The sequence below is a fragment of the Malus sylvestris genome, chromosome 11 (genome assembly GCF_916048215.2).
Source record: "Malus sylvestris chromosome 11, drMalSylv7.2, whole genome shotgun sequence".
Taxonomy (NCBI): Eukaryota; Viridiplantae; Streptophyta; class Magnoliopsida; order Rosales; family Rosaceae; genus Malus; species Malus sylvestris.
The window spans coordinates 8095426-8107779 of NC_062270.1; the positions used below are offsets into that span (position 1 = coordinate 8095426).

The 12354-nt window shown below is 40.1% G+C and overlaps 1 long non-coding RNA gene across 1 annotated transcript; it reads right to left on the reverse strand.

The window, feature by feature from the left end:
* Positions 1–827: 827 nt before the first annotated feature.
* Positions 828–1337, reverse strand: LOC126591167 (uncharacterized). The gene is made up of 2 exons (XR_007612265.1): positions 1167–1337; positions 828–1063 (listed from the first exon to the last, which is right to left on the reverse strand). It is a non-coding gene; the product is annotated as an uncharacterized LOC126591167 (long non-coding RNA).
* Between the last annotated feature and the right edge of the window lie 11017 nt (positions 1338–12354).

Here is a 12354-nt window from a genome sequence, read left to right on the forward strand (position 1 = left end):
AGCGTTGTCATCAGTGAAATCAATATCTGCATCCACGAGCCAAGGGACTTGCCTGGTAATTATTTGCAAACCCCAGGTCTTAAATTTTGATTATTTTTCTTAGTTCAACGAGTCTGATAATCTGTATTTGCCATTGGGTTTTTGGGTTTAATCCAAATGTAAATTAATTACCAAACCCAGTTCTTAAATTTTATGTTTTTAAAATTTTGCTGAAAATTTTAGTAAAAACTTTGAATTTGCAGTTCAATGAATCTGACACTCCATTTATATTGACTTGTGAATTTTACAAACTTGAAGTAGAGCTCTCTTTCTTAGCAACGGTTGCATTGTTAACCTCCCTCTTATATATATATATATATATGTTGATTAACCACGTAGTGAGATAACGGTTGTAGTGTTAATCAGCTATGTTGCCTCCTAGGCGGCCTAAGCGTTGAGCTTGAGGAGTTGAAGAGAAGAAGTGCGTGGAAGACATGAAATCTTGAAGGTTTATTTGAGTTTATGATTTTATTTAAGTGGAATATTTCTGTAAAATTTGGACTTTGTTATGTTTATTTTAGGTGTGGAAGATTTGAAGTGTAATGTTTATTTTAAATTTGGACTTTTTGAAGACTTAAACTTTGATGTTTTTTTTAAGTTTGGACTTTGGAAGATTTGATTGATGATTCTAGTTGAACTTTTAAATATTTATTTTCATTGTGTAGGAATGCTTATGTTATGATTGTATTGGAGATGTTAAAATTTTAGATTTCAATTTTTAATCATTTTCAAAAAAATAAAATAAAATAAAATAAAAAATAACCGAACTGGGCCGAAACCGAATCGAAAAAAAAATTGAACCGAACTGAAATTTCGGTTTAGTTTCGATTTTGGTAAAAAACCGAACTGTTTTGAACCGAACCCAGCCCTACTACATTCCACAGATCCATGTTGAAAACATATTTCTAGGTTTCAGAATTATGCCTTTAATTCTGACTCTGAGAATTTTGAGACACCTGCTAGTTGGCTTCCCTTTGGATTTGTGCAACAATGCCATTTCCATCTGCGCCTTTTCTTATGAGATCTGCACCAAATCCAAACCACATGCATGAGACTTTCAGAGTTTTTTTTGCAGACTAATTTAGCAATTAGAACAAGTAGTGAACATGGAGATCGCTGAAATTTACCTTTTGGTTGTCGACAAATTGTGCACTGCAAGGATTTGGGCTCAGATTTGTTGACGAGATTTCTCGAAGACTCGAGAAATGAAGCCGCTGCTGTGACATTAAAGTTAGGGGGTAAAGCTTTGGGTTGCAGGCAGAGAAGATTAGAGAGGGAGGAGATGAAAAGAAAGTAGCTGCTAGCCTGCTCGGGTTTGTGAAATGAAGATTGAAGCTGCTAAATCAACTTTTATAGATGCTGTTGCGAGGGTTTGACACACGTGTGCAGAAGGGTCCATGATAATTGCTCAAAAGTGCATGCCTAATGCACTTTGATTATACCCGTTACATATTTTTCTCTAGTAATTTATCAAATTTGTGCTTTATCATGTATAACTGGTCAAATAGGTTTTATATCTAATTTGTTTTAATTTTTTACTGATGTTGTTGATAGGGATTTTACTACACATGCAAACAGGCTAAAAACTTCTATAATACTTGCAAGAATGACAAGGTTATTATTGTATAAACGAATCTCGCAAGGTCGTTCTCCACAAAGATTATTAATAAATCAAAACAAAACAAATTCTAATTAATTATTGTAAAGCAAAAGGTAGAGATAATTGATTTTTATGACCTAATTTAATAAAACGAATTTAATTAATAAAAGAAACTAATATGCAATATTAGAGATGAAGAAAAAGAAACAGTTTTTAAAATACCAATTTATAAAAGCACTAGGGTTCCACCATCACCTAGCAATCCTATACATTTTTACCAATTACTTATGATCTACACATGCCACTTTGAAGGTTAGGTTTTCCTAATTTATATTCTACTTGGAACCTCCAACATAGAATGTATATCTAACATGCAACCCGTCCAGACGTTCGGATCAAATCTAAACATAAAAGACTCATTACACTCTATGAAAACCCCTTGAAAAACCAGGCAACCCCTAAGATGTGGTGTTCATCTTAAGTGAAATTACAATTATTAATCTCCAAAAACCCTAGCAATTACTCTTTGTCTCTAAAGTTGCATAAAAGAAAGCGTAAAGAAATTGTCACATCCCAGCCCGGGGTGGATCACTTCCCGGGCTCGCTCCACCACCGTAGCACGATATTGTCCGCTTTGAGCCCTGACCACTCCCTCACGGTTTTGTTTCTGGGAACTCACGAGCAACTTTCCTGTGGGTCACCCATCTTGGGAGTGCTCTGACCCCCTTCTCGCTTAACTTCGAAGTTCCTACGGAACCCAAAGCCAATGAACTCCCAAAAAGCCTCGTGCTAGGTAGGGATGAGAATATACATTTAAGGATCACTCCCCTGGGCAATGTGGGATGCCACAATCCACCCCCCCTTAGGGGCCCGACGTCCTCGTCGACACACTTCCAGCTAGGGATTGGCTCTAATACCATTTGTCACATCCCGGCCCAGGACGGATCACTTCCCGGGCCCGCTCCACCACCGTAGCACGATATTGTCCGCTTTGAGCCCTGATCACGCCCTCACGGTTTTGTTTCTGGGAACTCACGAGCAACTTCCCAGTGGGTCACCCATCCTGGGAGTGCTCTGGCCCCCTTCTTGCTTAACTTCAGAGTTCATACAGAACCCGAAGCCAGTGAGCTCCCAAAAAGCCTCGTGCTAGGTAAGGATGTGAATATACATTTGAGGATCACTCCCCTGAGCAATGTGGGATGTCACAATAATAAAGTTTTTATAGTTAATTCGCGTATATGTGAGACTTATCCCGAGGACGAGCGCGTTTAAGGGCGACTCGGGGGCTACGACCCTTCGACATACCAGTGAGTGGGCTTTTGGTTTTCAGTATATATTTATATACTTGGGATTTTCCCAAAAAATATGCTTAAATGAGTTTATGCCTTAAATGCCATGCATATGAGTTTATAATTCGTATATGAATTGGTATATGATGCATTATATATAATTGTGGTGCTGTGGACGCTCAGGTAAGCTTAGGTGAGTTATGTTTGGTTATGTGAATTATCGATGATGTGATATGTGATTGAATAACGTTGAGCTCATAAAACTGCACCTAGGGTGATTGTGATTTAGCCAGATATATGGCACATGCCTATTTATAATGTCACCTCCCGCACCATATGCTCATATTGGATCCAATTTAGGTGCACAGTCTTGTCGTACAGACCTTCATTATGGTTCCAACTCGTAGGTGACTAGCGATTTATCGCCCTGCTATTATGAAAGAGTAGTGTTGAGCATAATTATATTACACCCAGTATTGTCGTACAGACCTTTTCATTTGGTTCCGACTCTTGTGCAGTATAGTGCCGTATAGGTCATTGTAGTGGCTCCGGCTAGATTGACTTGTAAGCTATGAATTCAGCTGTACAGACTACCACAGGGGTTCCGGCTAACATGTTATATTTCTATGAAGTTATTCTTACCTGAATTGCTTACTCTGTTATATCTTGGCATGGCGTACATATGAAAATGATTATGTGAAGCATGATTTGAATTAATATATTTATATATATATTTATGTATATGCTTATATTCTAATTCTGGGAAAAATTATACATGTTTTACAGTGAAGGGTTAGATATGTTGATAAATGAAATGGTTTTGTGAAACATTTATTTTTGCCCACTCACGCTTTCTGTTTTGCGCCCCTCCAGTTTTTAGGTAAGCTTGTTGTTGCTGGGTTCGAGGATTTCGGTGGTTCTGACATATCAAAATAATTGTAGGACATCTTATGGTATTGTATAATTAGTACTTGTCCTGCTGGATTGCACCTAGACTTACTTTGCTCTTATTAGGAGGATTTACTTTAGTATCTTACTCCTAACACTTCTTATTTATTAGTGCACTCTAGTAGTTTCGGTTTTTAATTATTTATATATTCCTTATCTTTATTGCTTCCGCACTGTGCACATGGCTACGTCACCCTCATGTGATGGCCAGCATGCCTTGATCTCGGTCGAGGTGTGTCAGTTTGGTATCGATTGTGACATCCTTCATCGCCTAGGGGAGTGATCCTTAAATGTATATTCACATCCCTACCTAACATGAGACCTTTTGGGAGCTCACTGGCTTCGGGCTCCGTAGGAACTCTGAAGTTAAGCGAGAAGGGGGCCAGAGCACTCACATGATGGATGACCCACTGGGAAGTTGCTCTTGAGTTCCCCGAAACAAAACCGTGAGGGCGTGGTCAGGGCCTAAAGCGAACAATATCGTGCTATAGTGGTGGAGCAGGCCTGGGAAATGATTCACCCCGGGCTGGGATGTGACAGAAATATTGTGGACGGCAAAGCAATATATGTTGCTATCCATCGCACAAACCCTAAAAACCAGGTCCTTTATTCCAACTAGGAAACTAAGAATAATAATAAAATATCTTAGAAAATAAAATCCTAATTAAGCTAGGAGAATCTCCCAAGTACTTGTCCAGCCACGTTTTAGCCTCAAATATCCTCTAAATTCGGCCTATGATAGCTTGTTTTGAAGATCAAGACGTTCTGAACACATCTCCAGAAGGCCATGAACCCATCTAAGGTCATCTTGGGCTCCAAAAACACAATTCAAGCCCAAAACGTCACTATTCCAGCATTGCACATCACCCCTTTATTTTATCTCCAGAAAATAACCACCTCGTGGAAAAATCTGATATTTTGACACGATCAAGCTAAGTGACTCATGAACGTTTTTCAACTGGAATTACTCCAAAATTCGTCCATTTGATTATGTTTTGCTCCAAAGGAAATAGAAAGTTCTATATTGAAAATACAATTCAAAGTATCAAAAGAAATGAAGAAAGAAGAAGGCAAAGAAGAATAAAAAGAAACGGCAAGCCATTACCATTTCAACATGGCATTGACATAATAATAATAATGGGTTTATCAATGACCATTATTCAAGAAGAATATGAAGGGAGGTTGGTTGGGATAGCAACTCATATAATCTCTCCATTTGATTTTTTCCAAGGGGCCTGGCTTTTTCATAATTTTAAACTTTTCCTTTTCTATTTAGTTTATGGAGAACTAATCTCTCTAGCTAAAGCTAGGGGGGGACCTATATTACAAGTATGTAGTTTGTTGATGCACAAAACCGGATGGTCTTGGAACAACGTAAATCCGACCGTGAATCTGCATGAAATGTAAATGACACAAGAGTTATCGTGGTTCACCCCAAAGTTTGGGCTACGTCCACACTGATTGTATTGTATTTCTCTGAGAAGTGAGGGGGAGAGAGAGAGCTCTAGAAGTGAGAGCGTTGAAAGGGGTAAGGCTCCAGAAATGGCCTTTGAGAGTGAGAGTGAGGCTTCCCCTAGAATGAGGGTAGGAGTCCCCTTTTATAGAATAAAGGGCTCCTCCTCTTTTACAAAGTATGGGCTTTAGTGTGAGGCCCAAATACAAGGCCCAAGGCCCAAATATACGAGGCCCTAAATATGGTATAAACAGTAGTCCCCCAAGTCTTCAGTCAAGAGAGTCTTTTGGCTGGAGACTTGAAATTCAGTCCATGTGTGGGCCGAAGTAACTGATGCTCGATATGAGGCGGTGCCCAATCTGAAATGATGCTCAACTAGAAGTAGCACATGTTGTGAGGCCGCTTTGCTTGTAGCTTATGTTGCCTTGGTTGGCTCGGCTTGTGGCGTTTGAAGGTGAGGGAGTCCCTTTTATAGAATAAGGGCTCTCTCCTCAATACATAAGTGATGGGTTAGAGTTGATGCTCGCAGTGAGACAGTTGCTCAGTAGGCGGCGATGCTCTCTAATGGTGGTGAGGGAGTCCCTTTTATAGAATAAGGGCTCGCTCCTCAATACATAAATCATGGGTGATCTTTCAATGAAAGTAAGGGAGTCCCTTTTATAGAATAAGGGTTCGCTCCTTAATACATAAATAATGGGCTAGAGTCCCCCAAGTATTTTTCATGAGGCCCAGTTGAGGCCCAATATATGGTACATAATGTAGTCCCCCAAGTCTTCGGTCAATAGAGTCTGTTGGCTGGAGACTTCAAATTGAATCCATGTATGGGCCGAAGTGGCGGTTGTTCGGAGGCGGTATTTGTATACCTTGCACTGAAGCTTTGTATGTGAAGCTTTGTAGGTGAAGCTTTGCAAGTGAAGCTTTGAAGCTAGAGCTCTGTAAATGAAGCTTTTAAAGCTAGAGCTTTTGTAAATGAAGCTTTTGAAGCTAGAGCTCTGTAAATGAAGTCTTTGAAGCTAGAGCTCTTGTAAATGAAGCTTTTGAAGCTAGAGCTCTTGTGAATGAAGCTTTTGAAGCTAGAGCTCTGTAAATGAAGTCTTTGAAGCTAGAGCTCTGTAAATGAAGCTTTTAAAGCTAGAGCTTTTGTAAATGAAGCTTTTGATGCTAGAGCTCTGTAAATGAAGCTTTTGAAGCTGATTTGACATGAGTGATGCTCATGCATGTTTATGTTGATTGACATGAGTGATGCTCATGGATGTTGACATGAGTGATGCTCATGAATGTTGACATGAGTGATGCTCATGAATGTTTATGTATGATTGACATGAGTGATGCTCATGAATGTTTATGTATGAATGACATGAGTAGTGTTCATGTATAATTTGGAGTACTAGGCGTACTTTTGATCGCCTGGTTGGAGCTTTTTTGGGCTTATGGGCCTTCGCCCTCCACAACATGCCAACCCATTTACTTTGGGCTTTGCCGTTTTTTTTTTTTTTTTTTTTTTTTTTTTACCCTCTGATCGGGTTTTTACAGATGTCTTCGAAAGATAAAATAAATTACATCATCAAAAGTAAATCACATTATTTTGATGGGATGTTTATTCCTCATTTTTAATTTCTTTTTGCTTTCTCTTTTCTGCTTTGTTCCCCATTGCTTTTCTGTTTTTCTTGATCTCCGCACCTTTGTTGCTTTAGACTTGCTTGAATCGACGAATATGACTCATTGGTGACAGCTTGCACCTCTTTTGCTTTTGTCTTTCTTTTTGTTGGATAAGACCGAATCTTGAAGCCTTTTTCTGGATGGACGAAATGTTGGAATCCTTCTTTTCGGATTTGGACTCCAGTTTCTTAATTGGGGCGGGCAGATGGCAGACAGTCATCATATCATTAATAATAAAGAAAATTTATTATTAACTTATCTTCTGCCTGTCTTCCACTACTGTCTTCCTCATGTCCGCTCATCTTTGACCACCATCTCTAAAAGTACAAACCCAGAGTCCTTAGGTGTAGACCGGATCTGTGATTGCAAGCGGGTCAACCGGGCGAATCAGGAGGCGTCGCTGCCTCTCTCTTCAGATCTTCCTCGCAGTTTTGGCGAGAACGTGGTTGCCTCTCTCTTATTCCAACTTTCTCGATTTCATGCAATTCCTGAGCTTTAGACGCCATTTCCGAGTTTAAAGTTTAAAACTTTGGCCTCCAACCCCTTCTCACGCTCCTCAACCTCCTGCTGCCGTGTCTGGAGCGAGTTCCGCTCCAAGTAAAAAGAAAGAGGAAAAGGTCGGGTATCGGGATAGAGAGGAAGAGGTCACGTGCGTTGCGCATGGCCTTCAGGTCAGAGAACTTGTGGGTGAACTAGTGCTGCCCAAGCCGCTGTCGTCGTTCAGACCCGAAATGACTGGAGGTCGTCGATCCGACCCGAGATGATCTTGGTTGACTCGGTGACTACTCCGTGTATTTCACCTGCACCTCCTGCAGCGTCCCCACATCACCGCTGTCCTCGATGACGTGGCAGCTCTTGACAAAATGTTTGTACGCCTGCGGGTTGTCGAAGCACTGCACCATCGACCATATGGTCCACCGACCACACGGTGGGCACGGGCGCCGCTCCATCATTCACAAGAGAAAGCAGATCCTCCTCCTTTTTGGTTTTGGTACCGTGACGACGCCGTGTTCGATGTCGCCGAGGTGGCGATGTGGACACGATGGTTCAATACTGAGGATTTAGGCAGGTTGGGTGGCATCTGAGTAATTTCACTCTGGAGCAGATTTAAAGTGGTATGGTTTTTTTTTTTTGGTTTTGGTTATAAATGGTAAATTTGGAGATCTGCTTCTATTGTAGAGGGAGGCTCTTTGGGGAGATTTTGTTTGCGTTTGAATACAGCTATACACCAAATGTTGAAATGAGATTTGAGTGTTTTGATTTGTTTGGTAAATGGGAATGGAGATCCGTAGGTGTTTTGGATTTCGGGGAGACTTTGTTGTGGTTTTTTTTCTTTCTGGGTTTTGTCAAATTTTGCAGATCCACGGCCGAGGTGAAAAAATGAAAGAGAACCGACACAGCTTTTCGTGTCGTTTCCCACAGACGGCGCCAAATGTTGATGCACAAAACCGGATGGTCTTGGAACAACGTAAATCCGACCGTGAATCTGCATGAAATGTAAATGACACAAGAGTTATCGTGGTTCACCCCAAAGTTTGGGCTACGTCCACACTGATTGTATTGTATTTCTCTGAGAAGTGAGGGGGAGAGAGAGAGCTCTAGAAGTGAGAGCGTTGAAAGGGGTAAGGCTCCAGAAATGGCCTTTGAGAGTGAGAGTGAGGCTTCCCCTAGAATGAGGGTAGGAGTCCCCTTTTATAGAATAAGGGGCTCCTCCTCTTTTACAAAGTATGGGCTTTAGTGTGAGGCCCAAATACAAGGCCCAAGGCCCAAATATACGAGGCCCTAAATATGGTATAAACATAGTTTTATTATTTCGATTCTATTTCGGAGTTTTAATGTGAATTTTACATTGTGGATTTTCAATGGAATTTCTTATTTATTCTATTTTCGGATTGATGAATGTTGGCTATGATTCATAAGTTTAATCATGTTTTTCTTATAGTTTTGTTTCACATTCATGCTTTTAGTGAATTGAATAAATTAGTAGATTGATACGATTTCTACGGAGTAATTTCTTAATATTTTGTTGTCGTAGGTACAAATTATATTTGGGATTACTTCTATAAGAAATTGAATGGGCGTTTTGTTTTGAATATCTACAATGAAAATCAGTTTTCAAGAAGCTTTATATGAGGAAAGCTTAATTGCTATATTTTCCGGTTGAGATCACTTGTTGTTGGTATCTTAGTTGAGTTATAAAAATGAATCGAAATAGTGAAATTGCATAGTTGTATGCGGGTGGAACCCTGATGCTTTAGTGTTTTTAATTGTTGAACTTTTCTTCTATAAGTTACATCTCATTCGATATTATTCTTTGTTTCAGTCTTGATAATTCTACATTCTTTTTCAACGATCTTTGAAGAATACGACACTCGAACTTCGAGTTTATACTGCTACGCGACACCTGCACTTGGGTTTAGCAAGCAATCCACATATGGCAGATCAAGTGTCATGCACGTGTTTGCTCACATATACATCAGTAGAGACATGCAAGTACACACAAGTATAGATTCATGAGCATGCAGAAGTCATATTCATAAAGATAAATCACAGAGATGCAGCACAAAATTTCACAGATATTCATTAGCATGAATGCACGTATTCCTTAGTCTTTTCTCATTTATTTTGTTTTTCTGTTAACTCTCTTTTCTTTTCGTTATTTTCTCTTTAATTTTCTTTTCATGTTTTTACATAGTTTAGTTTAATTTATTTTAGTTCAGGTTGTTTTTATCGACTATATTCTTTTTGTCGCTTTCTTTATTTTTATTTATTTTTCACACTTTGAGGACAAAGTGCGATTTAAGTTTGGGGGTGGGAAAGTATAAATTTTAGGTTTTTAATTTTTGAGTTAGTCCATCGGCACCCGGATGCAGTGTTAAATGAGCAAGGGGGCCATAGAAACTTCTTTTCGAACGACTCCACTCAAAGTTGTTTGGGAGCATATGCTCCTATCAACTTTACCCGGGACACACAAAAGAAGTACTTTGATCCTATTAGACGGGGGAGGGTGAAGAAGCTAGGACAGAAGGGTAGAGCTCAAGAGAGCAAAATGCGTTTAGGAACGTGGAATATAGGAACCTTAACGGGAAAATCTATGGAAGTAGTGGAAGTTATGGTGAGGAGAAGGATAAATATTATGTGCCTACAAGAAACTAAGTGGGTTGGTAGTAAGGCAAATGATCTAGAAAACTCAGGGTTTAAACTTTGGTATTCGGGCACAAATAGAACGAGAAACGGTGTTGGCATCATCGTGGACAAGACCTTGGTACAAGATATTGTAGATGTCAAGAGGGTAGGAGATAGAATCATGGCAATCAAGATTGTAATAGGACAAGAACTTATCAATGTGATTAGTGCGTACGCACCTCAAGTAGGGTTGGATACGAGTTCGAAGGAGAAATTTTGGGAAGATCTTGGAGACTTGGTGCAAGGAATTGCTCAGACGGAGAAGTTATTTATAGGAGAAGATTTAAATGGACACGTGGGCAGGAAGACAGGCAACTATGGAGGTTTTCATGGTGGCCATGGTTTTGGGGAGAGAAACGAGGATGGGGAAGCTATCTTGGATTTTGCAATGGCATATGATCTCTTCTTAGCCAACACCTTCTTTAAAAAGAGAGAAGAACATGTGATCACCTACAAGAGTGGGTCGTCAAAAACACAAATAGATTTTCTTCTAATGAGGAAAGGGGATCGTATAACTTGTAAGGATTGCAAAGTTATACCAGGAGAGAGCGTGGCTAATCAACATCGCTTGTTGGTGATGGATGTACATATCAAAAGAGTAAGACAAAAGAACAAGACTTGGAAGTGCCCAAGGACTAGATGGTGGAATCTAAAAGAAGAAAAACAAGTCATTTTCAAAGAGAAGGTAATCACCCAATGTGTGTGGGATAGAGAGGGGGAAGCTAGCCAAATGTGGGATTCCATGGCTAGTTGTATCCGAAAAGTAGCAAAAGAGGTATTAGGAGAGTCCAAGGGCTTTGCCCCACACCAAAAGGAATCTTGGTGGTGGAATGAGGAGGTACAAACAAAGGTGAAGGCTAAGAAGGAATGTTGTAAAGCCTTATACAAGGAGAGGACCGATGAAAATGGTGAAAGGTATAGAAAAGCGAAGCAAGAGGCGAAGAAAGCTGTCAGAGAAGCTAAGTTAGCGGCTTACGACGATATGTATAAACGACTAGATACCAAAGAAGGAGAGTTGGATATCTATAAACTATCTAGAGCAAGGGAAAAGAAGACAAGGGACCTAGACCAAGTGAGGTGCATCAAGGATGAGGATGGAAAGGTTCTTGCTACAGAGAACGCGGTTAAAGACAGATGGAGAGGTTATTTTCATAATCTTTTCAATGAAGGACATGAAATGAGTGCTTCTTTAGGGGAGTTGAGTAACTCAGAAGAGTGTAGAAACTACTCTTTTTATCGTCGAATCCGGAAGGAAGAAGTGGTTGTAGCTTTGAAGAAGATGAAGCATAAAAAAGCAATAGGCCCAGACAATATACCAATCGAAGTGTGGAAACTTTTGGGAGAGACAGGTATAACATGGCTCACTGACCTTTTCAATAGGATTTTGAAAACGAAGAAGGTGCCAAATGAGTGGCGAACGAGCACTTTGGTGCCTATCTACAAGAATAAGGGCGACGTACAAAATTGCATGAACTATAGGGGTATTAAGCTAATGAGTCATACAATGAAGCTCTGGGAGAGAGTCATTGAGCATAGATTGAGGCAAGAGACACGGGTTTCGGACAACCAATTCGGGTTCATGCCAGGGCGCTCAACCATGGAGGCAATCTATCTCTTACGAAGATTGATGGAAAGATATAGAGATGGGAAAAAGGATTTACACATGGTCTTTATAGATTTGGAAAAAGCGTATGATAGGGTCCCAAGAGACATTCTTTGGAGGATTTTAGAGAAGAAAGGAGTACGAGTAGCATATATCCAAGCTATAAAGGATATGTATGAAGGAGCAAAGACTGCCGTAAGAACTCATGAAGGACAAACCGAAAGCTTTCCCATAACTGTAGGATTACATCAAGGCTCATCCTTAAGTCCTTACCTTTTTGCGTTGGTAATGGATGAGTTAACAGGACATATTCAAGATGATATTCCTTGGTGTATGCTTTTCGCAGACGATATAGTGTTGATAGATGAAACTCAGGAAGGGGTAAATGCAAAGCTTAACCTTTGGAGAGAAGTGTTGGAATCTAAAGGTCTTCGCCTAAGCCGATCAAAGACAGAATATATGGAGTGCAAGTTCAGTGCAAATGGAGGCCAAAACGAGTTAGGGGTGAGGATCGGAGATCAAGAAATACCAAAAAGCGACCGTTTTCGTTACCTAGGATCTATCTTGTAAAAGAACG